This window comes from Canis lupus, chromosome 20 (assembly GCF_003254725.2).
Source record: "Canis lupus dingo isolate Sandy chromosome 20, ASM325472v2, whole genome shotgun sequence".
In the NCBI taxonomy this organism is placed as follows: Eukaryota; Metazoa; Chordata; class Mammalia; order Carnivora; family Canidae; genus Canis; species Canis lupus.
In genome coordinates, this window is record NC_064262.1 from 29,973,763 (window position 1) to 29,999,830 (window position 26,068).

The window sequence follows — 26,068 nt, forward strand, 5'->3', positions numbered from 1 at the left end:
AGATAAATAGATAAAGAAGATGTGATATATATATATATATATATATATATATATATATATATATATATAAATAAAATATTATATACAGACTGGAATATATATACAATATATATATTGTATATATATAATGGAATATTATTCAGGCATAAAAGATTGAATTCTTTCTATTTGCAACAACATAGGTGGATCTAGAGGATATAATGCTAAGTGAAATAAGTCAGTCAGAGAAAGACAAATATCATACGATCTCATCATATGTGGAATTTAAGAAATTAAACAAGCGAACAAAGAAAAAAGAGAGAAACTGGAAACAGACTCTTAACTATAGAGAATAGATGGTTACCAGAGGGGAGGTAGATGGGAGGATGGGTGAAATAGTTGAAGAGGATTAAGAGTACACTTACCTTGATGAGCACTGAGAAAAGAGTAGAATTATTGAATCATTATATTGTATATCTGAAACTAATATCAAACAAACAAATAAAAGTAGCCCTGGCTTGTGTTCATTTTAGAGTAACTGCTAAATTCATTGCTGATAATTACTAGATAAAGACATAAAACAACAGCAACAACAAACTCCATATACTAGTAACCCCACTCAGTCATTGAGTTTTTAGGGCCAAATTCAGTCCTTAGTGTAAATGCAGTTTTGATTGATTTTGGATTTTGGGGATGCATTATGAGATTGGAAAGAAAATAATCTAAACGTCACACTTTGGGGTTTAGTGGAAAGGGCAAGCACACTCATGAATAAATCCAGTTTCCTTCCTCATTCCAATTTGTTAAACCCATGGAAAAAAAGTTGTGTGCTATAAGAAGGATGAGCAGCTTTTTGCAAGAACAAATCAGGACCTTTATGACCAAATATTTGAGAAGAGAAACTTTTCTTTCTTAATTTCCACCTTTGGGGCAAGTCATTGGTAGCGTCTTTTTGTAAATCACATTTACCACTGCTTGTGTTAATTTTCATGTTCTTGTACCCTGAACAAATTTATGCTCTTGGTGTTGTATGTGCTGCATGTTTCACTGCTGTCAAAACATGTTTTTAAAAATGGCCCATGGGTTTTAACCAGTACAGTCAAGATCAATTAGATTTTTTTAAAAGTTAAAATCTACCTTAATATTTAGATCGGCAAGAAGATGTGGTTATGATAATTTTTACCTTTATGTGGCAAGATAGGACTGAGGTATACTAGTGTTTTTAAAAATGTTTCTTTTTTTTTAAAAACATTTTAATTTTTATTTATTTATGATAGTCACACACAGAGAGAGAGAGAGAGAGAGAGGCAGAGACATAGGCAGAGGGAGAAGCAGGCTCCATGCACTGGGAGCCCGACGTGGGATTCGATCCCAGGTCTCCAGGATCGCGCCCTGGGCCAAAGGCAGGCGCCAAACCACTGCGCCACCCAGGGATCCCCCTAAAAATGTTTCTTTTAATTAATTTTTGAACTAGGGGTTAAAACAAGGAAAGGATGACTTACTCCTAGTGGTGGATTCATGGCTTCCTATATTCCATTATACTTTCTCCTGCATCTTGAGGACTTAGATTCTTGGCAAGGAAACCTTTTGAAGACAAAGGCCCTCTGCTTGGAGCTCTTCCTTCTCACCTCTTACTTGGCTACTAATTCTACTTGGCAGCTTCCCTCTTCCACCGGGAAACTCATTCTAATCCATAAGACTTAGTTATTTTATAAGCCCCTTCGGTACCTTGTACTTCATTACATCTATTTCAATCTCTTAGTGTTTGTCCTTTACCCTAGACTGTAAACTCTGTGAGGCAGGGGCTGTGTCTCTTTTCAATACTCTGCCTCAGTTAGTGTCTGACTCCTAGTAAATACTTAATAAACTTTTGTTGACTGATTGGTCAGAAGCTGAAAAAGGGCTTTTGGGAGCAATACTTTTAATAATAGTTGCATTTGTGTGTGTGTGTGTGTGTGTGTGTATGTATGTATACATGTACATGCTAATAGCAGTGAGTGCTGTTTTCTTTCTGTTTTTCTTTGGGGGGCAGGGAGAGGGGCACCACTGCATCAAATTACTGAAGTGGAAAGAACAGTTGACATTCTGTTTTAAAGTGACCATGTATTTGACCCACTTCTTCTCTAGTAATGTCATCACGATTGTATCTCATTGCTGTGGGTTCTTGGAGGCTGACAGGCGGAACAAGTTGCTTCAGCTCACAGTTCTCATCTGTCATACAGAACAGCTTGCAGATTCTTATTATGTGAATGAAATATGGAGAGAGGGATATTTTTCTTCCTAGGCTATCAAGGTAATTGAAAGTAACCATATCGGGGGACCAGAGGGAAAATGCAGGAAAATAGACTGCTTTTGGGAAGGGCAACCCATTGGCTCTCAGTACTGTGGGGTAGAGTCTCATCTCCGAGTGCAGAGGCTACGGAAGTGTTCCCTGTGATCAAAAGGCCTAGGATTCGACCAGTACATTCTTTCAGTAAGGAAAATGCCTTGGTTCATGGTACCGCTCCTTAGCTCCCTGCTGAGCTACCACCACTGCTGCCTTTGGAGGTACATCTCTCGTGGGACCCCAGGCATGGGCTTGGCATGTTCGTTAGCTAAGGAAGAAAACTGCTTTAGTATTCCAGATCAATAAACTGTAGTGGAAAATTGGAAATGCGCTATGAAAAAATCATTAACCAGAGAAATTCTACTGTTCCCAAGTTTTGCATCAGAAGAAATAAATAACACTTGACTGCTCTTACAGTTTATATTTTACCGGCTTGGCCCTGGTGAAACAGAGTATCAGATAACACCATGTCAGTGACACTTTGCCTTCTAAATGGTCAGTTCTGCAGATGTAACCAGAGCTTTACAGAATAGGTTTAGTTCACAGGAAGCTTTCCACTTAACATTGGTCAAAAGTACCAACGTGGTGATGGGAAGCAAGGTACAGCTCAGCAGTCATTCGAGTCATGACTTTGTTATATTTCGAGATAGCTTTAAAATCACTTAGTCGAATAAAACTTCAAAGTACTGTAACTGCCAGGTTGCTTTATCTAATTTATGAAACAGAGGCAAAGGAATCAACAATAACCCTCCATTTACTATTATTAGATTAGCTATTACTGAAACCGCAGAAAGTATATAACCCTTTACTTTGTGTTCACTTGAATTTGGTTATTAAGCTTTGATGGAACTTTCATTTAACCAAATACCTTTGTTTACGACAATAAGCATGTTAAGTCTTTTGTGTTCTGAATTTGATATGACCATTTTAGTCCATGCCTCCCACAAAGGCACGTTAAAGTTGTAGATTCTATTCATTTGTGTAATGTCCAATATTTTCAATTCAATCCAGTTAGGGTCTTGCGTTTCTTCCCAACTTTAAGAAATGCATCTTTTCTCTGTTAGGCCTTCCTTTTCAAAAACACAACCAGGCATTAACAAACATCACAGCTCCATAAAAATTGATTTTTCAAAATTAAATAAGAATCTGGTGGGCTGAAAATGTTTTATACCTGATATTTAAAAGATATTTTGACTATTGCCAAAAGGAATCAATTCCTTCATGCTGTCTCCCTTACGGATGCCATCATATGCTGCTGTGTTGTGTAGAACTCAGGCTCGGGCTTGAATTTGTACCCCAATTCTGCTGTTTCACCTGCCTGTGACATTGGACTTCACCTTTTCAGGAGGTCTGTGATCTCTAATTGACTTTTCCTCAGTGTGCAATACAGTTCTTAATAGTACTTATCTCATAGTGTTATATGTGGGGGAATGCATATAAAGTCCTCAAACGTATGATTATTCAAGTAACTTGTATGTGTGTGTATGTGTGCAGGTATGTGTGTCTACACTCTACATATGGGTTGTCACTTTAACTAAAACCCCATGCTGATTCAAATTTGGGTTATAATAGCAGGAATGCTGTTATCCTTTCAGGATTTAATATTCTGATGTCATGGCTATATATAGAAGTAACATGAAACATGGTTACCATTTTGGATCTATTCAGAGCCACAGTGTGAAGATAAGTCATCATGAAGGTGGCTCTTTCAGTTGCTGAGATTGGAACTCAAGAACCAAATCCATATTCCAAAGAAGTCTTACTTTTAAATTGGGACCTTATTTCATTTCCTTTGAATTGACGTAAAAGCTAGGATAAAGAGTGTTTTAGATAAGTGAGCTAGAAATATATGGCCTTTCCAATAAGAAGGGCTCCTACTGACAATTTGTTGCTAATTTTTCACTGGCTCCTTCCCACATCTGTTAAGCTTCTGTAATTGCCTTGCTCTCTTTGCATTTTTTGTCCTTAATGCTGTCCTTTACGTCCACATTTTTGGGGTAGTGGAGATAGATTTGGAGAAATCTACACTATCTCACCCGATATCCTTTGACCTATAACCCATAGAGGAGCGACAGTAGGTCAGGCTGGGAAATGTGTTCTCTAACATTAGTTTCCAGCAAATTTACATGGTTCTTATGGGGATGAAATTTTTTCCTCATCTGTACTATCCTCTGTTGGCTTGAATAATGCGTCACAGAAAAAAGAAAACTTCTTCAGCTGTGAAAGTTCCAGCAAGAAAAAATGTTAGGCCTTTGGCATTAGTATAATGCAAAATAAGATAGCATTTAAAGATAGTCTCTGCTTCAGCTTCAGCATCATATTGACAATGCCCCTCACTTGAGTCAGGGATTGGGGACTTACTGAGATACACCATCTGGCAGAACACGGAAGGCCAGTCTTGTGCCAACTGACAAAGCTGCATCAGTTCCAACTTGTGTACTTTGCACATTATTGGATGCCTTGCAAAACGTTTATCACTTTTTAATTAGGAAGGACTAAGGGATTTTCGTACCCCAAAGAAAATGTCAGCAGCCCAAAGATAGAAAAATCATCCAGTGGGTCATAAAGGGCAGTAGGTATTTAACTTTGAGCTTGCACAGAAACAAGGACAGTTGCATTCTAGGATCTTGGTTGTGGGACATGTGTTCTTGGTCTGTCTGGGTGGACCTGGGGTCTGGTCTTTCTTTCTCTGACAGTTCCCCAGCTTGTTTCTCCTGCAGCATGGCCCGGCCTTGAGAGCACATGCCAAGAGATCAACTCTATTCTGCTCCTTGGCCTATCATGTAAACCATGGCCTGTCATGTTCATTAAAATGAAAATTTGTCGGATGGAATTTGCCCGACTGGCAGAATGGTTTAAGTGTCAGATGTTGTTAGGCCTGGATATAAATATTATGTTTTTATTGTTAATTAATTGCAGCGCCTCAGTACCAGTGATCCAAAATCCAATTTAGTCTGCAATAGGCCTGTGGATAAGGGCCAGAGATAATGAATGCAGAGGGAAAAAATGTATTCAGAGTTCCCATTGTATCTGTCAATGTCCTCTTAGAAAAATAGCAAATTTTGGTGTGTCACTTTAATTCAAAGGGTGCACAACGGGACAGAATTAAGACTCATTGTCTTTTGAGACCTCTCAAATGTTACTTACTGTTGAATCTGTGCCATTGCTAGCCTCGAATCTGTCCGAGCATCAAAATCCCCACATTTGCTGCTCTGTCTCCTTTCTGTGCTTTCCCCCACACTGCTTCCACCCCTGAGTCCCTTGTTGCATTCACAGCTCATTTTGGAGTCGTAGAACTGAGGTATCTAGTCCCATAATCCTTCTCATTTCTCTTTGCTCTGTTCATTTTCCTCTCTTCTATTCGCCATCAGTCCTTCTCTCTTTTTTCTTTTTTGGTCTTCTTTTTTGTCCTTTATTTTGGTCCCCAGACTCCACAGCCTATCTGTAAGTCTGCCACTGCTTGTTAAGATCATTTTGCTTCCAAATTGAGCTGGTGGCTGAATATCACTCCCAGTAACGCTGCATAACTGTTTGCATTAGAAAGGGGAGCAGAAATCTCGCCACTGGGGCCCAGACCTCAAAGCTGACTGTTGTTGCAGAGCCATGAGCCAGCAGGCATCTGCGACCACCATTCTCAACCAATGTTTTGTGGAATACTTGCTGTGAGCCTGGCATCTTACTCTGCCACCTTCCTGGTTTCCACCTTCCGAAGTGGGTGTGCCAGGCAGAGGAAGTCTAATTAAGACTTTGGAAGGCAGGACTCATGTGATCCAGTGGCCAGGGACCCTCCTTTAATTCCTGGCATCCCAGTCCCTGCCAACCTCGTTCTGCCCCTGTGATTAAGCCAGCTGAGAAGCAGGGAAGGGAAGATGAACTTTGGTGTGCTCTGAGTTTCCCTGTCCAGCAGTGTCTGTCGGATTAAAAATGAGAGGGAAGGAGGCCAGAGAATCTTCCAGATGGAGAGTTCAGAGGAGGGCACAACCAGACTCCCTCTCCGCAGTGACGTAGCTGGGCCATCAGAGCATCGGGCCACGAGCCAGGAGGAGTACAGGCTGCTGCCTGACCCTGTAGTAGAGTGGAGGCCCAGCAGAATGGTCACCCTTGGCTTGGGCTGGGAATGTATTCAAACCGGGCACAGGCAGGCATGTGGTGGAGGCAGAGCATTTACCCTGAGAGCTGGGTCAATCTGGTTAAAGGATGGGCCCTTCCTCCTGGACTCCTTTTAAGAGTGTGTTTCCCAATGCATATGGGCACCAAACCAAATAGGGAGGTGGTGTTCTTCACCTTCCTCTTAAGGAAGGTGACCTTAGATAGTCTGGAAGCAGCAGAAACAGCAGTGGCCATACATCCTTGGACAGACTCGCATGTGGACAGCAGTTCCAGACAGCAGGGGGGTGGTGAGGCACAGTGCACTGACAGCCACTCTCCACACCTTTTTGGTAGCGCAATTTTGTAACTGGTTTCGGCATTCATTAAAAAGTATCCAAGGTGGATGCTCCAGGAACAAGATTTTGCTCAAATGAAAACCGTTTTTTAGACTAAGGCTTTCTGAGGTCTATGTCATGATGGAATGATAACAAATGAGGTTAAACACTGAATATCTAGTTTGACCTTCCTTAAAAATTGATTATTTTAACGTTGCTTCTGTACAACCTCAGTTTCTCTCTCAGATGACCCTATTTTTCTCAAAATCAGGTTATATTCGAGTTTGGGGAGGGTTTTTCTTCTTGGGAGCAGAGCTGTTTGACTTGAAATGTCATCCCATTTTGAGGAAACATAGCAGGGCCACATTAGGGCATCCCTGTGCAAATGTCACATTGTCAAAGTGTCTCCCCCTGGGATTAGACTGGCCATGGTACTTCCCAGTCCTTCTGACTGGTCAGACAAAGCCACTGCTTCCCCATGGCCAGGGCACTAACCCGGCCAGGGTCATGCTCCCTGAGATTTCATGGAATTTGATTTGTCACTAGTTCTCTGAATTTTAACATGCTAATTATTGGCTGATTGGTATGCAGCTCCTTAGACGTCACCTAATGATTTTCCACAGGGCTCATACTCTTGGCAAATTTGCTTTTCCGGTGTCTGGCAAATATGACAGCATTGAACAGGTGTGGCAGTGGTGTGGGGTGTGTGTGTGTGTGTATGTGTGTCTATACAAGTGTAGGCTTCCATAGAGAGAGAGCTTTTCAACTTATGAAAGCCCTAGAATACAAATGAAGAAAAGGAAAAAAATAAACAAAACTAGCCCTAGTTTAAGAATTTTCAATTTTAGGGGTGCCTGGCTGGCTCAGTTGGTGGTGAGATCAGATGACTCCTGATCTCAGGGTTGTGAGTTCAAGGCCCATGCTGAGTGCAGAGATTACTTAAAAATAAGACCTTAAAAAGAAAAAGAATTTTCAATGTTAATAGTAAAGCAAACTTACAATATTCTATTATAAAGCAAATATTATTGAGTGTATGTTATGTGTCAGATACTGTTCTAGAGGATGTGGATTCAATGCAGAACATGATAGATGTAAAAAAAAAAAAAAAAAAAAAAAAGAACATGATAGATGTTGTCTATGTCTCTGTTGATCTTAGGGTCTAGTGGAAAGATTTTCTACACATACTTTGACAATATTGATCAGCTTTCTAGGTGAATAACAAAACTGAGAATTATTCTGGTCACCTCTCTGAACTCTAAATATATCAGAGTTTCACAAAATCTGAATTAGAATTTCTATTAGAAATACATACATATAAATTGAAATAAAACTTCTAGGAATATATCTGAGAAATGTCAAGTTTCAGATATCTTTGCTGCTGTTTCTTATGAGCATTTAAATCAGTATGCAGATTTGCAAATAATTCCATGTGTTTAAAATATTCATTTATCATCAGGTCGTTTAACCAGGGCTATGTTTTCCAGCTGCCTGGTTTTCACTGATACGTAGAAAAAGGTTTAAGAATCTTCTCTTAGTTGAAAATTGGCTATCATTTGAAAGGATGTTGCAACAATTTGTCGGCAGTAACAGCTCACTGAACGTAGCATAAGAAGGAAGACGAGGGCCGAATTTATTCAGTGTCTTCATTCTTGTGTCTTGTCCTCATTCCTGAGCCAACAGACTTCTTTCCCAGATATGTGGATAATTGTTAAAGACTTAAAGGTCAATAACCAATCCCTTAATGTGGCAGTCAGGTCTGGTGAGGGCTGTAGAATGCAACAGTGGAGGGAAACCCCTCAGTTCCAGGCAGTGTTGCAGTAAGTCAGGGGCAGTTGGTTCCCAGAGATGGGTTTCAATTGGGAGAAGATGAATGGCAAAGGAACTTTCCATATTTGACAACAATGCTTGTTTACATTCAGACTGGTTTTAAAGGGTGTTGGAGGCTGGATAATGGAGTGAAGGGTTTGGGGTTGGTCAAGATTTTCTAGGTGGCAAAAAAAAAAAAAAAAAAAAAAAAAAAAAAAGATTTTCTAGGTGGCTATCTCTGAACAACCACCAAGGTAAATCAGGCCAATTCTGCTCTACCTCCGTGTTTATATCTTTTAGGAGCAGCTGAAGCCCAAATCTATTTGGATTGATTTAAATCTAATCTGTCTTGCAGGAGGTCATATGAAGGTTCCAGAGTCTGTGTGCTCCAGAGCAAAATGAGGATGATCTAGGCCTGAGGGGACTGGGAGGTGGTGTACTGCCTTATTGCTGCAGGTGAAAATGTATTCATGGCCTATAGAAATTTAGTTCCTTGGCTTTTTGGTCAAGGCAGACATGGGAAAGAGAAGACTAGTTTGAGTGGCTGTTTCTGACTTTTGTCTAGAGATATGTTCTTTGGGCATTGAAACCAAAGTTTTTTTATTCTAACCTGCTCCTATTTTGGATGCGTAGCACACCTATGTGGAAAATGCTCGGGCACCAGAGATGTGCACCGAGACTATAGAATCCATGTTACTTGTCTACTCAACAAATTACTAAATTTCAGTGTTTACTGCAGGACTCACAATGCACCGGCTGGTGTGGCTGGTTTGAACAATAAAGGCCATAGGTCTTAAAGGGTTTAGACATTAATCAAGGTGATAAAACATATGCACAGAAGGAAGTAATAATTTAAGTCAATACCATGTATGCCAGTCATAAGGCATTATGTGATCAAGATGAGCCCAAAGTTCTGTTTTAAGATCAATCCTGCCACCTATCCCTATGACATTCTGAGAACTTGCAGTCCTGGCCACCCATTCTTGCTCTTTTGCTCTTAGCTTCTTAGTCTCAACTGGATCTTCTCATCACCTTGACACATGCTCAGGTTTTTTACTGTTTACAACCTCACAAGAAAACATTCTTTCTGTCCTTAATCTTCCTCCTGTTTACTGTTCTCACTCTTTCCCCCTTCATGCCCAAATATCTAGGATTGCCCTTAGCCATCTTCTTTTTTAATGATTTCCACTTATTTCTTAGCCGACTCCAAACTGAATTCTGTCTCCACCAGTCCCAAGTTCTCATTGAGTTCTTCAGTGATCTTCACATTGGGCATTTAAATTTCTTCTTTTTTTTTTTTTTGTATTTTTAAAGATTTATTTATTCATTTGAGAGAGAGAAAGAGAAAGAGGGAGCAGATGCAGGGCGAGGGGGAGAGGGAGAGAGAGAATCTCCAGCAGACTCCTCGCTCACCATGGGTTCCAATGCAGGGCTCGATCTCTTGAGCCTGAGATGATGACCTGCACCGAAATCAAGAGTCAGATGCTTAATGGACTGAGCCACTCAGGCACCCCACATTGGGTATTTTTAGTACTTATATTACTTGACCTTTCTGTGATACTTAAGGTATTTTGTTTCACTTCTCTGGCAACTATTCTCTCTGCTATATGGGGATCATCCTCAACAAACTGTTGACTGTTTAACTTCCTCAAGAATCAGATTTTCCCTTCCTACTTGGTGGCATCTCCCTGGACAGCCGTGTCCATACTCACATCTGCAGTTACTTTCTAGGCACAGAAGACTCACCGCTCCCAAACCTCCTGTCTGACCTATAGATACACATATCCATCTCCTGACCTCTGACCTGGACATTTCTTTCAGCTCTCTCAGGCACCTCACATGCATTATATCCACAACCAAAGTGGTGATCTGGGCTCCTGATGTGAACCCAATGGGATTCACTCAATGGTCTTGTCCAACCCCAACTCAGAAAGGAAAATTGTCCTAAAGATGGTAATATGCAAACATAGGTTTAAAATCTCTTTTCATAATTGATCTCTAACCTTAACATACTGTGATCAGAGAACTTTGTTTGATATCTGTTTTGTGGTATTTGTTGAGACAACCCTTGTGGCCCAATATGTGTTCACTTGTTCCTTTAGTTCCATATGCACTTGTAAAGAATGCTGTGGCAGATTGTTTTTTCCACAGGTGGTTACACCAACATATTTATCCAGTCCATGTGCTCATCTTACTGAACACTGACTAACACTCCTCCTGCCAAGAGAAGGACCCTTTGTTCTCTTTGTTCTTCCTTGAGTCTCGATGAGGGTTTGTGACTGCCCTGACCAATGGAATGCCGTCTAAGTGGTATTAATATGATTTCCAAGCCTAGGCCATGAAGAATACAGCTTCTGCCTGGCTCCTTATTTGGGAACTGTTGCCTTGGGAATCCAGCACCACATTGTGAGACGTGGAGAAGCCACATATAGGTGTTTTGGCTAATAGCCCCAGTTAAGGTCTCAGCTAACCTTCAGTAACAACTGGCAAACATTTGAGGGAATGAGCTTTCAGATGATTCCAGAGCCCAGCTTCCAAGGTTTTCAGCTGAGGCCTCGGGCATTGTGGCATATAGAAGCACTGGCTCACCATCCTCTGTCAGAATTCCTGTTCCATAGAAACAATAAATTACTAAACTTCAGTCATTAAATCTTGGGTATTTTGTTATGTAGTAGTAGGCAGCTGATGCAAGTATCTATTCTATCACTGCTACTTGCCTACTAGTATTTCCACCAGCTTACTTTTGGTTTCTGTTTGCTTAGTGTATAGTCTTCTATACTTTCCCATTCAAACTCCCTTTATGTTTTAAATATTTCTTCTAAACATTATGTAGCAATGTTAAAAAAAATCCATTTAAAAATATGTTTTAACAGATGTTTTAATCCATTTACTATGATTTGTGATATATTTGAACTTACTTTAAGTATTTTCTTTTGTATTTTCTACTGCCTGTGCTTTCCTTTGCTTCCATTCTAGTCTTCTACAGAGAATCGACTGAATTTTCTGTTCTTTATTTTGTTCTCTCAGTTGGTTTGGACATTTTTATTCTTTTGGTGATTACTCTTAAATGTTTTAAAATTGTGAAATAGACCATACATATAAGATAATTCTTGGAGGTGTTTATCTACAGTTATTTATAGTTATTGTATTGTTTTATATTATAATACAATATATAATAAACTGAACATTTTAGATTCCTCTTCCCTGGCCAAGAAATAGAACATTACATATATTCTAGAATCTTCCCCAATGCTTCTCATTACATCTCCTTCCTTGCCTTCAAGCTAAATGTTGTCTGAATTCCATGTAAGTCATATCCTTGCTTTTCTTTATAGTTTTTGCCACTTATATGTTATATTCCAAAACAAGATAGTATATATTTTTGCCTTTTGAACATGTCGTATATATGAAATAATATATACATAGTCTTCTGTGATTTGGTCTTTGTTTTATATAATTTTGAGAGGCATAGATGTTATGGGTGTGACTTTTTCATTGATTTCTCAAAGCTGTGTAATATCCCATTGTAAGACTGTAAAAATGTATGTATTCATTGTACTCTTGATAGATATTTGGGTTGTTTTCAGTATTTCTTGGCATTCTAGCGATGATGCTCTTTAATAATTTAATCAGTATCTATCTCTTCCTTCTAAGTAATTCATTCCCCTCCCTTATTCCATATAATTGCAGCCAACAACTCATTTCACCTTATTTGCAAACCCTAAAAATGGTCGTAGTTGTTATTGGAATTTAGAACCAAGGCTTAGTAATTATTATTCAATACTTATTATTTATTATTAAATTTACTAGATTTATCATCATGCTTGCTAATGTCTTTATTTCTCATTGCTTTTAGCTCCTCATCTCTTCTACCTGGGGTCAATTCCTTTTTATTCAAATATGTCTTTTAGGGATCCCTGGGTGGCGCAGTGGTTTAGCGCCTGCCTTTGGCCCAGGGCGCGATCTCGGAGACCCGGAATCGAATCCCACGTCGGGCTCCCGGTGCATGGAGCCTGCTTCTCCCTCTGCCTGTGTCTCTGCCTCTCTCTCTCTCTCTCACTGTGTGCCTATCATAAATAAAATAAAATAAAAATTAAAAAAAAAACAAAAACAAAAAAAACAAATATGTCTTTTAGTATCTCTTTTAGCAAAAGTAAACTTCTGTGATCAGGAAACAATCCTCCCCCCCCCCCCCCCCCCCCCCGCACTGAAAAATGTCCTTGTTTCTCTGTCATTCTTGAATGATAATTGGTTTAGCATGGCTGTAGCATTATTTGCTGAACTTTTTTTTTCTTCCCCTTAGTACTTTGAACATGTTATTCCATTGCTGTCTTGCTTTTATTTTTGCTGATGACAAGTTGTTTTGCAAGGAGTCTGTTTTTTCTCTCTGGTTGACTTTAAGACTTTCTATCTTTGGTGTTTTGTGGTTTCTTTCTGATGTATCCACCTGTGGATTTGCTTTTATTTATCTTCTGAGGTCTTAGTGTACTTTTTTCAGGAGGATTCATGTCTCACTCTAGAAAATTTACATTCATTATCTTTTTATATTTGTCTTTTCCTTTTCTTTCGAGCTTGGCTATTTGGATATATACATATTTAAATTATCACCAGATTTGCTTAGCATTTCTTTGTGTTTAAAGTGGAAAGGCATATATAGGTCAGTGTCTATGCCAGACCATAAATCTCTCATATTTTACAAATTGCAATGTACTATTTTGTCTAGTCTTCCCAAGATTATGTTCACCCCAAATTATCTTTCCCCCAATTCCATTGCAATCCATGTAACAGGGGGATAGGGAAATTTCTGATGTTGTCTCATGGAGGGGCTTTATATCTTGCATTAATATTCCAAGATTTCTGTCACAGCCCAGAAGTCTGGTCTTGTTCTTCAGTGATCATGCATCAGCAAGTTGTTTTGCAAGGAGTCTGTTTTTTCTCTCTGGTTGACTTTAAGACTTTCTATCTTTGGTGTTTTGTGGTTTCTTTCTGATGTATCCACCTGTGGATTTGCTTTTATTTATCTTCTGAGGTCTTAGTGTACTTTTTTCAGGAGGATTCATGTCTCACTCTAGAAAATTTACATTCATTATCTTTTTATATTTGTCTTTTCCTTTTCTTTCGAGCTTGGCTATTTGGATATATACATATTTAAATTATCACCAGATTTGCTTAGCATTTCTTTGTGTTTAAAGTGGAAAGGCATATATAGGTCAGTGTCTATGCCAGACCATAAATCTCTCATATTTTACAAATTGCAATGTACTATTTTGTCTAGTCTTCCCAAGATTATGTTCACCCCAAATTATCTTTCCCCCAATTCCATTGCAATCCATGTAACAGGGGGATAGGGAAATTTCTGATGTTGTCTCATGGAGGGGCTTTATATCTTGCATTAATATTCCAAGATTTCTGTCACAGCCCAGAAGTCTGGTCTTGTTCTTCAGTGATCATGCATCAGCAGTAATGGGTTCTTCGGTAAGGGCTAAAGGAGGTATATAGGATATTGAAAGAAAGGAAGAAAAAACCATGGGAAAACCATGGATTAGTTGGCCATTCCCAACCACTGCACCTTTAGGAGATGTGAGGACCTAGCCAAGAATGACAGAAAGAGGAATATTCCAATTGTATTTGACCATGTGGAATCACCCTCTGGGTAATGATGTACTGATAGAGAATGTTATATCAGCCCCTTGAAATATCATTACTACAGTAGTCCCCTGCTTATCGACTAAGGTTACATTCTGACGCCTTCAGTGGATGGCTGAAACTGAATGGTACTGAGCCTTGTTTATACTATATACATATATGTAACTATGATAAATTTAGTGTATAAGTTAGGCACAGTAAGAAATTAACACAATAACTACTAATAAGTTAGAACAATATTCTATAATAAGTTATGTGGAGAATGTGGTCTTTCTTTTTGTTTTTAAAGATTTATTTATTTATTTATTTATTTATTCATGAGAAACAGAGAGGGAGAGAGAGAGAGAGAGAGAGGCAGAGACACAGGCAGAGGGAGAAGCAGGCTCCATGCAGGGAGCCCGACATGGGACTGGATCCCAGGTCTCCAGGATCAGGCTCTGGGCTGAAGGCGGTGCTAAACCGCTGAGCCACCCAGGCTGCCCTGTGGTCTTTCTTAGAATATTCACCCTTCTTCATGTGATGATGTGAAATGATAAAATGCCTATGTGATGAGACGAAGTGAGGTGAATGATGTAGGCATGACAAGTAGCCTTAGGCTACTATTGACCTTCTGACAGTTTGTCAGAAGGAGGATCATCTGCTGCAGACCACCATTGACTATCAGTAACTGAAACCATGGAAAGCAAAACCTCCAATAAGGGGGGGGGGGGGTGGATCTCCTGCATTGCTTAACAACTCTCATTTACCACATCTCTTGCTGTGTTGACCAATGTATGCTGAGTACATGGTATTTTTTGATCACAGGGAGCTTAATTTAACATGTCAAATTTTGATTTGAAATATCAAGTGGGGCTTCCTCGGCTTTGTGAGTTTCTACCTAGGTTAAAGGAACTGTACCTGTTATCTTGCATCTTTGTACTCATGGGCGCAAGTGGTGAGGTCTGGATTGGAAGGACCAGGGGCCTCATATCAATGGAACAGGCTCTCCCATGGAAAACATTTTCAGAGAAATGGAAATAGAGTACGCAAGAAAGATGACAATGGAAAAAGTAAGAAAATAAAATGCTGGGTCAGGTTGAGTGTGCTGTGTAACGTTTAACTTTATTTTCATCTCTACACTTTAGAAGCCATTCTCATTCTGTTCAGGAGTTCACTCCCAAGAAGATTTGACTGTTGGTCTGACTGGCTTGTGTGACTTAATTCTGGCCAGAAGTGTGCGCTGTTTTCATTTGATGACAGTCTTTTATTGGCCTTTTGTTAGTGGAGTATGAAGCATGGGTTTTATCAATGGCTTATTTGGCCAGTGTCACCACATATGATGGCATATGGAAATTCTACTTAGAGGCACAGAGAGAAAACGTTTGGTGTTTTACTCGCAGATAACTCCCTGCTTTCGTTTTTATCTCTTTGTAGCTTTGAAGCTCAGCAAAGAAGGAAAATCCATTGAGAACAGTCTGTAAAGGTAAGTGTATTTATTACATGGCCTTGACAAACATTGCCTTTACAACATTGATTTTTCTTTTATTCAGAGATTTAAACACTTGGATTAAAGATATAGCTGACAGGACAACTTCCTTAACCACCTGCTTGTCCTCCCTCTTAGGCAAAAGTGCTGAGCAATAGTTAGCAGAGAGCAGGAAGAAATAAAATGATGTGCTGAGGGTAGCCAAATGCAATTGTATGCTTGCTGACTTTTGCTTTCTTCTCAGCAGTTAAGACATTCCAATGGAGCTAAGTTTACTAAGATTAATACTAGCTGGAAAAAGAATGCACTCGTACTGCTTCTAGTCGATGGTTAAATAAAACCAGCTGGCCAAATAAAGCATTTAAACTAAAATGCAGAGTGGCATTTGAATTGGGTTGGATGAAATTTATCATGAAAGTCAGTTGTGCAGTTGTGTGGAGGAGCTAGTTTTGTAGAAAGGAGCAAGCCAGCCAGTTTGGTGTAGCTAATTTCATTCAGCCCAGTCTCTGTGGAATCTAAGTGAGTTACAGGAAATGAACTTCCAAGTTCGAAGCAATGGGAAAAGTACCTATCAGCTTTCTGTGAAACATTGCAATCGCGTTGGTTTTACATGGAAAAATGTAATTGTTTCCTCTTTGCTAGGTATATTTATAAGCATACCACTGTACAGCATTGTTCTTTGATTCATTGTTTAATTTCTGTTCTGCATGAAGTATTTTAATTTAAAGAATTCATTCTGGGAAATTATAGGGCTGCAGTTTCATCAAGAGTCTTTGGTGGCCAGGGTGAAATATGCCATAATTTTACATTTGTTTTCATCATCAATTATGTTTTTGACAATTTTAGGTTTTTTTCCTGTCATTTTTATTACAGCAATCATGACCGTGACCACTTTAGTTAAAGTTGAAAAGCCATTTTGATTTACCTTCTATTTTAAGTTATTCCTAAACTTTATGAAAAATCTACTTCTGAGGCTGAATTTTTAATGTTTGTTTCGAGGGTGAAAAAGAATTTTACAAAGGAAATTGGAGAAAGCCTCTTTTGAATGATCAAAACATGAGCTATAAAAACACCATTTTGAGGATTTGCTTTGGGATGACTAAACTGTGGTGTATGAAGTCTGGTTGGCGTGGAACTTTCTCTAATGGTTTTCAGCCATATAACTTCCACATCCCTGGACCACTGAGCCATATCTTGGAATAAAGCAGTACTTGATAGCTTCTTAGAAATAAATTCTCATAAATTATTGGAGTTGGTGATAATGTGGCAATCTTCAGAACTTTGCAATCTTTAGGTATGGTTACGGTGCTCCCATTTTTCTTAGAGACTGTTTTTCACATGGTACTCCATTTCCTCTGCTCTCAGTGAAATTCCTTTGTTAAATTGGTATTTGATCAGACGTGGATTTAGTCTTTGGTTGGCTTCTATCAGCTGTTGGACCATGGACACATTATTTACTCCCTCTGCATCTCAGTTTCATAGTTTGTGAAATGGAGGTAATAATATTGTTTTTCTCATAAGGTTGTAGTGGAGGTTAAATGAATTATTATTAGGTATTAAGGGCTTGGTCGGAACAGGTCCTGGCCTGTAACAGATACTCAGGAGATGTTAGTTGCTGCTGCTCTTGTTAATACTACCGTCATCATCATTATCATCAGATCAGCATCCTTCTGAATTTATTTGTTAGACATTTTGAGAAGTCTGTGCTTTTTGGAAGCTTCAGGCTAATGTTTTCAAAATGAGGATGTCAGTACTAAAAAAGGAGATATTCTACTTTGTTTTTAGGAATGAGAGGAAAAACTTACTTTCACGTAAAGTGAGAAGGGGGCCTCTGGATGTCAAATTTGTCATGTTGAAGTTTTGTAGGCATCAGGGTAAACACTTTTCCTTGGCTGTGTGTAGGCAATTACTAATTAATCTAGTCTTAAGAAATTAGCGATCTAAGTCTTGGCAAGTGTAGAGGAACTTCTCCCTCTTCCCCTTGCTTTCCCTGTCTTCTGTTTTCTCTTCCTAACAGCACCTTGATTTTATTTTGAGGTGGTTCTAACAGTGGAGCTGTAACCGGGGGCCTCACCCAGGGGCCTACACTCAGCCTAGGGATGGGTGTATGATCACTAGCTTGGTTAAGTGGGTGTGCATGTGCAATCTGAATCTTGAGCTGGGGGATTCTCCTTTCTTCCAGTGGGCATTCTGCTCTGAAAATACCTACTCTGAAACCACCTTAGCAGTCCCCATCCCCTAGTCTCTATGTCTGTCTTGGCAACTGATGATTACTAAGCCTTATTTTCCAATCTACTGTAGATTCACTGAGCCCATAGTTTCCTTCCAGTGATCTTCCTCAAATTAGCCAACTGGCTTCAGTTGGTTGTAATCACAGAAGCCTAAGTGGTAGAGTAGTTTATACATTAGGGAGCTAGGTCTGGGATAAACGGGATGTGTTTGGAGGTTTACAATCAAAATACTATTCATTACTTTCTTCCATCGTGTGTAAGCACCTGAACACTTTGCAGTAGATTATAAAAGGTGTAGAGATCTCAATTTCTATTTCAAAAATGGGCCATTTTGCTGGACTTCACACTGTGAAGTCACTTCTGGCTGCTTCTCTCAGCTCTCAAAGGATGTGTGTGTATGTGGGGGTAGAGCTGGAAATAGCAAGAGGAGCAGAGAGGTCTTTCCTCCAGTTTTGGGGGCCCTGGTCTCTCTGTGGTCTGGGGGTTGTGAAGGAACTGTGATTTCCTTCTACTTACTCCAGCCTCCCCAAACAAAACTCATTACATACTTTTCTACTTTCCCCTGAATTTTTATTCCTCTTTTGAACACTTGCCTTGCCCTACTGAACACCTTCTTGTCAACGATGTGTAAAATGTGATTGAAAACTCAATTATTTTGGTCTCTGGCACTGCTTGTGGTTTTTCGAGAACGAAATGGGCAAGTTTGCTCTGTTTCCCCTTGTGTCTTGTTTGTTGACTACTTCTGCGTTCTGTGCAGTGCCTAGAACAAAGTCGGTTAATGATTTTTTCCACAGGAACATCAATTTTGCACTCCTACTGTGAATAAGTAGCATTGCTGCCTTATATGGTAGAAAGAGCCTTAGCTGAAATGTTAAGGAACATGCCTTCCAGTTTGGGCTCTGTTGTTGGTAACTTTATGATTCTGGGGAAAATATCTTAACTTTTCTTAAGGTCTCTGGTTCCTCACCCATGAAACCAGGATAATCCTTGCTCTATCTACTCCATAGAGATGTTTTGAGGTTGACATAAAGATAATGTATGTGAAAGTGTTTAGCCACTTGTCAAGTGCTGCATAACATCAGTGCATGATGGTGATGATGCCATTTATGTTAACCAGGTGGAAAAATGAAGGTATCTTTTAAAATTTTTTTGTAAGGTTGGGTAGAAAAGGGACATAAATTTAAATACAAAAGTAAGGGATGCCTGGGTAGCTCAGAGGTTAAGCGTCTGCCTTCAGTTCAGTGCGTGATCCTGGGGTCCTGGGATCAAGTCCGACATCGGGCTCCCTGTATAGAGTCGGCTTCTCCCTCTGCCTCTTCTCCTTCTCCTCCCTCCCTCTGTCTCTGTCTCTCTGTGTCTCTCATGAATAAATAAATAAAATCTTAAAAAAAATAAAAACAAAAATAAAACTCTGCTTAGTGCTTGTGCTGGATATTCTTTGTGCCTCCAGCTCCTTGCTCCTCTGAAAGGCTCTGTGCCCCAGGAGGCTAACCCCTACTGTCAGCATTCCTTGGTCTTCTTTGCTCTCTGGCTTTCTGTTGAATTAGCCAATGGAAGGCACTGGGTTAAAATCCATGAATGTGATTTTGGAAAATTATTCCTTACCTTCCTTGCAGCAGTGCAGTTGGCAGTGGCTCTGTCCCTCTAAGGAAGGCCACGGTTCCTGCTGTGGGCCTTTCTTTTGCAGCTAGAACTCTTTCCACTCTCTGAGGGCTGCACCATCCCTTTTCCACTTCAAGTCTGAAGTGGCAGCAGGTTTATTTGTGCTCTTTGGTACTGAACTGTCCCTTCTGGCTTCCCTTAACCTTGCCCACACCTTTTGTTAAATCCATCCCAGATATCCCAGATATCAGAGCTGCTGTCTCTTTCCTGATGTGACCTTGATTGCAGAGAGGAACTTCTTTCTTTGTATTTATTTCTGCCATTCTCAGTTCAATTCAACAAATGTCTACTTAGGACTTACTGTGTGCCAGGGACATAGTAAATGGTTATTGTAAACTTTAAAGAACTGGACATTTTGGTGGTACACTTGGAAGGATTATATCAATCAGGTTTTTAAAAAGCAAGTTTTGGTAAACTGAAAAACCTTATAGTAACCCTAGTATGTAAAGGCATCCAATATTACACGTTACAAATTATCTTTTAAAATTCACTTTTATTTTTATCAAAGCAACCTATCTACATCAATTTTAGCAATATTTTTTGATACTCCCCATTCTTACCACTTTTAGTCCCCTCAGCCCCCTAAACATAATTATATCACAATTTTTATTTGAATCAATATGTAGTATTTACATTATCATGTTGGTCTGGTTGGTAATGTGTTCTTTAACATGTAACTTTTGGTCTTCCTTAGAAGAATTAACATATGCTTTCAAAATTTGCTCACTTTCCTAGGCATCTATTTTAGGAGGTGTAGGTAGTCATAACATTTCCATTTTAGATGTATAAATGAGATTTGAGACTTAAGTATTTTGCCCAGAATCATACAGCTAGTAAGTGTCAGAATTGGGGTTCAGCACCAGCCAGCCCATCTACAAAGCCTGCATTCTTAATCATGACATTGTTTACTAACACTGTCACTTCAGTTGTTATCCTAATGGCTATGTTAAAACAAAACAAAACTTGAGGTCTCTCAGATTCAGAATCAGTAGATCTGAGATAGGGACCAAGAATCTGTAGTTCAGAAAGCTCCACAGGTGATTCCATTGATCAGCAGGGTTTGAGAACTTCTGTTCTATATCCTATCATTTCTGTAATCACCGTCCTCAACATCATCACCACTACCATCATCACCACTACTACCTCCATCAGCGGCAGCAAATGACAGTCTTGTGCTTTTAGTAGCTAAGTAGAAATCCTGGTGTTTGGTAAAGCAGCTGCTTTTTGACCTGCTAGGTGAGATCACACTGGTGGGTGATTCAGGTAATAATTTATCTGGCCATTTTTAAGTTTGACCAGTGCTTTGGGAAGAAATGTGCCCCACAGATGTAGACAAGGGTATTTTTTCACCTCGGTTGTTACTTTATCTGGTAAAAAAGCAATAAGAACCTTGTCTCTGTACTCAGCCTTGACCTCATAGGGACTCTTTTTTTTTTTTTTTTCTCTGAGTCCCCTAAAATGACATCTAGGGGGAATACAAAGCTCAAGTAAAAGAGAAACTTTGATGTCTTTGTTCTATTTGATTTCTACCCCCCCTTCCTCCCATGCTTGTGGCATTTCTTGTTTATCAGGCAGGAGAGAAGCAGTAAAATTTGGCCTGGGGTTTTCTCATCCCTAGGTGTGAAATTATTTCAGAACTATAATAATAATACTTTGCATTTCTATAGTCCTTTTATTTGAAGATCTAAAAGTATTCTGTTGGTGTTAATAGAGCTTCCTAGCACCCTCTGAAGTAGGTAAGTATTATTAGAGAAGATTTCCTCCAAGAACATTTTCACTTCATATCCCATGTGTGACTTGAAAATGCTTTTGTATTATTTGGGAATCTCAACTACTTAAAGTGCCATGCATATAGGGCACTTGTTTGCTTTATATTCAGTCATCATTAATTCCCAGCCATTGAGGGAAATAGAGTCTGGCTTCCCATGAATAGGTGTGGTATTTATTTAGTGAGAAATGAAATAAAAGCATTTTGTTATTGCTTTTTATTTGAATGTTTTTTGAAAATACTCAGTAATGTTCACCAGCTATGGAACTGTCTATCTTACAGCTAATTTTCCTTTTTGTAAGTAGCAAGACTTGTGGGAATATGTTGATAACCAGTGGGAGTTTGACTTGGTAATGTGTCCTTTGGGAGCTCATGACATGTCAAGCCAATTAAAAATACAAACTGAGTTTGCATTCTTATTTAAAGGTTTAATTTTGAAAAATTGCTTTGAATGTTGCATACCTGAATTTTAATCATACATTCATGCCTACTTGGTTTTTTTTTTTTTTTCCTCAAAATGTTGGGAACTTTCAGTGGTGTTGGGAGTGTCATTGATGCAGAAGTGCTGCATGTCTGCCATAGCACATGTGGAGGAGCAAAAATTTCCTCCTTCAAGAACCTTCTAGCTGGGCTAAGAATCAAATTGACATGAGACAGATTAATAGGAGAGAAACACATTTGATTTCATACATATGGAGAGTCCACATACACATTGAAATTCCAAAGATAGGCAAAATGAGGTATAGGTGTCATTCTGAATTAAGAAGAGGGTAGAGGTTGGGACTTTATTTTTTTTAAAAGATTTTATTTATTCATGAGAGACACACAGAGAGAGGCAAAGACATAGGCAAAGGGAGAAGTAGGTTCCCTGTGGGGAACTTGATGTAGGACTCTATCCCAGGACCCCTGGATCATGCCCTGAGCTGAAGGCAGATGCTCAACCACTGAGCCACCCAGGTATCCCACGTTTGGGACTTTAAAGGGAAGGACTGTAATTCACAGGAAGATGAAAAAGAGTAAATATTTGGTAAACAAGTGTTTGCTGGATCTCTCAAATGGTGGGTCAAAGAGAGGACTTTCATGAAACAGGCTTTGCTATCTAGGTTCCTCCCTATCTACCAGGTAAAGAGCTTTATCTCAAATCTGCTGGGTTTCATTGCTCTTTAACTGAAAATAATTATCATGTCAAAGTGGCCTATCTTGGGGCTGCCTTGGCTTCTCCACAGAACATTCAGGAAAGGCCCTCTGTTCCTTAGTCTATGCTGGTCACTCTAGAAAGTTCCTTGTCCATGCAGTGTTGGGTGGCCCTGCTGTGTCTTTCCAAAGGAGGTTGGGCTCTTTTTGATTTCAGGGACTCAGTATTCATTTTCCCAGCATCTCCTTACCATCCCCATCAAATGTCCTGTGACTTCCTTGGAGATCTGCCTGGGAAACTGAGTGCTAGCCTCCACTACTTTCAGGACCTAGAAAATCTCCAGTTTCTCTTCAATAGTATTCCACCTAAACAAGGTGAAAGGAGACAGAACAGTTTTGAATAACACAATTCAAATTTGTTTTTATCCCTGTCATTTTTGCTGGTGTCTAGCATATATCCTTCCATGAAAGAAAAATCCTTAGTGGAGACCAGATTTTTGGGGGGATGATTAGAGATGGCCTTCTAGTACTTTCTGCATTTGGACAAAGGGAATGCAAACTCTCTCAAAGTAATTGAGATAAGAAAGGGGATATATGGAGGGATAATAAAATGTACAGCTTCATATCCTTAAAATATGCTGCCCATCAATGAGACGAGGTGATGGATCAGTGTTTGTGGTGTGTTTTATGACCTTAAGGATGGAGAGAGCATCAGATGATCACGTGTTTAATTCTTTCCGTGGCATTTCATTGTCTTCTCTTTCGGGAAAAATTCCCCTAAGGCCCATCATCTGTAGATTTGGAGGAATGTGGGCAGAACCATGAATCTTTGCACCATTTTCTCCTGAGTCTTTTGCTCAGGAGGTCACATAAATTTGTTGCTAATTATGTGAAGATAGATTTAAAAGTGAAAATGCTTTTGGCTGTAAATAATCAGAAAGTAACTTGAAATGGTTTAAACAATAAGGGAATTAAAAAAAAAAAAAAAGCTTCCAACCCTCTCCATGTCTACCTGCTGAGCCCCATGGATGTCATGATTGATGGGAAGGTGGGCTCTGAATGTCTGGAATCCAATCTCAATCCACTTTTTCCTGGTGCCAAGCGACTGGGGACCCACCAGGGTGCCTTTGATGGTTGTCACTGTGCAGCAATGAGAGGATTTTGAGCACTAAGTTGTTGACAGATTGCTAAGTATTGTCAATTATTTTGTGAATTTCTCTACCAACTTCCATTTGAATGCAAAATAGAAGCCATCAGAATAAGGCAAATGAATTATCTCAAGGAACAAGATATCCCAAGGGGGCAGCTCTAGGTTGTGTTAATTTGGTGGCTCAACAATGTCATTTAAGTCTTCATTTCTTGTTTTTTTCCTCTGCCATCTTCACTGTTTTGACTTGGTCCTCAGACTGGCTGCCTTAATGGTTCTAAGGTGGCTGTTAAATTCTGGAGTGTCACCTGGACATATGGTAGCATCCATTGGTATAGGAGACATTTATTCTTTGTATTCCTTTTTAAAAACAAAGGACCTTTCCTGTAACCCATCTAGGAGGCTTCTTGTTAGGTTACATTGGCTGATTACAGCCATGTACTCCTTCCTAAATCAGACACTGGCACATTGGATGAGATTACCTTGTTTGGCTTGGATTGGTGCTCTCCAATTTTAATTTATTCTTGTCAGGGTACACCTAGAAAATGATAACATTTGGTCAGCATGTTTGTTAAACAGATGAGGCTGCTTATATCTGGACGTGGCTGGTGGGTAGGTGGGTGTGAGTGTGTGTTGGTTTTCTTGACCCTGTTCTGCCCAGCTGCCTTAGGGGCTAAAGAGATGATATCTGAGCAGCTGCAACCCATTCTCTGCTTTAAACTAATCAGGATTTACCCCTGAGCTGAGGTTAATCTCATTTTCCCTGGGTACATGGCTTTGTGGAGGGAGGACACTCCAATATAATTGAGGTTTTATGGAACGCCTGGGTAGCTCAGCGAATGAGCATCTGCCTTTGGCTCAGGGTGTGATCCTGGAGTCCCAGGATCGAGTCCTACATCAGGCTTCCTGGATGGAGCCTGCTTCTCCCTCTATGTCTCTGCCTCCCTCTCTCTGTGTCTCTCGTGAATAAATAAGATTTTTTAAAAAATGAGGTTTTACTTTCAAGGCAGAAGAAGGGATGGCTGTTGGGTGATATGCTGTGTAGATATTTCTTGTCTTTGTATATAGAGCTAATATCCTTCTTTGGATCATTAGTTCTTTATGGAGAAAGGACCACGTTTTGCAAATGTTAAGTGCCCAATGATTATTTGTATATTGAACGAATGAATATGTACTCATGTATTTGACTAACTGATGTTTTCAACATCACTGACCTCCTGAAATGTGCCAGGAGGTTAAGAAACATGGGCCCAACTGAGATTTTACATCTAGGGAGGGAGACAGATCACAAATAATACATATATAAGTAAAAGTGAAGTCTTATTGCAATAGGAGGCAAAACAGAGCAGACCTCTTCATACTTGGTGGTCTGAGAGGGCTTGAGTTTATGACATTTTAGTTGAGATATGAAAGAAGGACCAGGCTGTGGGTAGGAATCAGCCATGCAGAATGGGGAAAGAGGGTTCATAGTTTTGACCCTTCTACCTACGTCTTGGTTCAGAATCATTTGTTCTTAAGAAACAAACAAAACAAAACAGCAACAAAAACAACAAAAGATAGGGCATTTGCTCTAATACCACCAGCTAGCTTACGGATTTGAGGGCAGGTTGGCCTGAGGGCTTCTGAGGCATTGGACTGGGAAGTGGTTAACCCTCTAGAGCAAGTGCAGTGAGTGGATAAGCCACACTGACTCTCAGTGGCTCCATCCTAAAGCACAGTGACGGTACATCCTCTCCCACTGCTTCTCCCTGCATACTGGCTGTTCTGTTCTGTGTAGCCAGGTTCACCCTGACTATTCCTGCTGCTCCCTCTGTCCTTTTTAAGGGGTGGCTAGAGACTGACAGGAATGACTCCCGTTCCTATTTCCTAGGGGCAAGTATCTGAATAGCTTGATCTAGGTCAGGTGCTCACACTTGCTGGAGTCCGCTGTGGTCTGGGCCCAGGGTCTGGCTGGCTGGCTGCCTACTTAATTCTAGTTAATCCCTCTCAGCAGGATTGGGAGAGTTTCTCTGGTGAGGTGCAGTATAGGGCAGGTGGATGGGTTTAAAACTCCTCTGTTTTTCAGGTTCTCCAACTTAAACAACACTGGGAGGGTCCCAGTGACGTAAATAATTTAATTATTACCTAAGTTCCTTCGCTGAGTACTGATGTTTGCTGCCGGGTACAGCATACAGGAGGTACTTACGAAGTAGGTAGTGATGGTGATAATAGTAAAGTGGACCATGAGATAGGTGGTACTGCTTTCTTAAGGGTGCAGGTCAATCGTATTATTTTGATGGAAATACTTGTTTGCAGATGAGAAACTCTGGTAAACGCCAGTCTGTATCTTTAAACCACTTTATAATCCCTTTGTTCGTATTACAAAAATAATACCCTTGCATTTAAGTTTATTTGGGAAATGGATCAGCACAAGAGAACAAAGTAGAAATTGCTCAAGATCCCACTGCCCAGACACAACCTCCTATGGCATTTTGGGGTCG

General features: G+C 39.8%; 1 protein-coding gene across 14 annotated transcripts in view; it reads left to right on the forward strand.

The window, feature by feature from the left end:
* The window catches only part of FHIT (fragile histidine triad diadenosine triphosphatase), a 1,380,560-nt gene that overhangs the window by 19,965 nt on the left and 1,334,527 nt on the right, over window positions 1-26,068 (forward strand). For all 14 annotated transcript variants that reach the window (XM_049097821.1, XM_049097832.1, XM_049097822.1 and 11 more), the window contains exon 2: window positions 15,595-15,643. The gene's annotated coding sequence lies outside the window, so the exon portion shown is untranslated. The remainder of the gene's footprint in view (window positions 1-15,594; window positions 15,644-26,068) is intronic.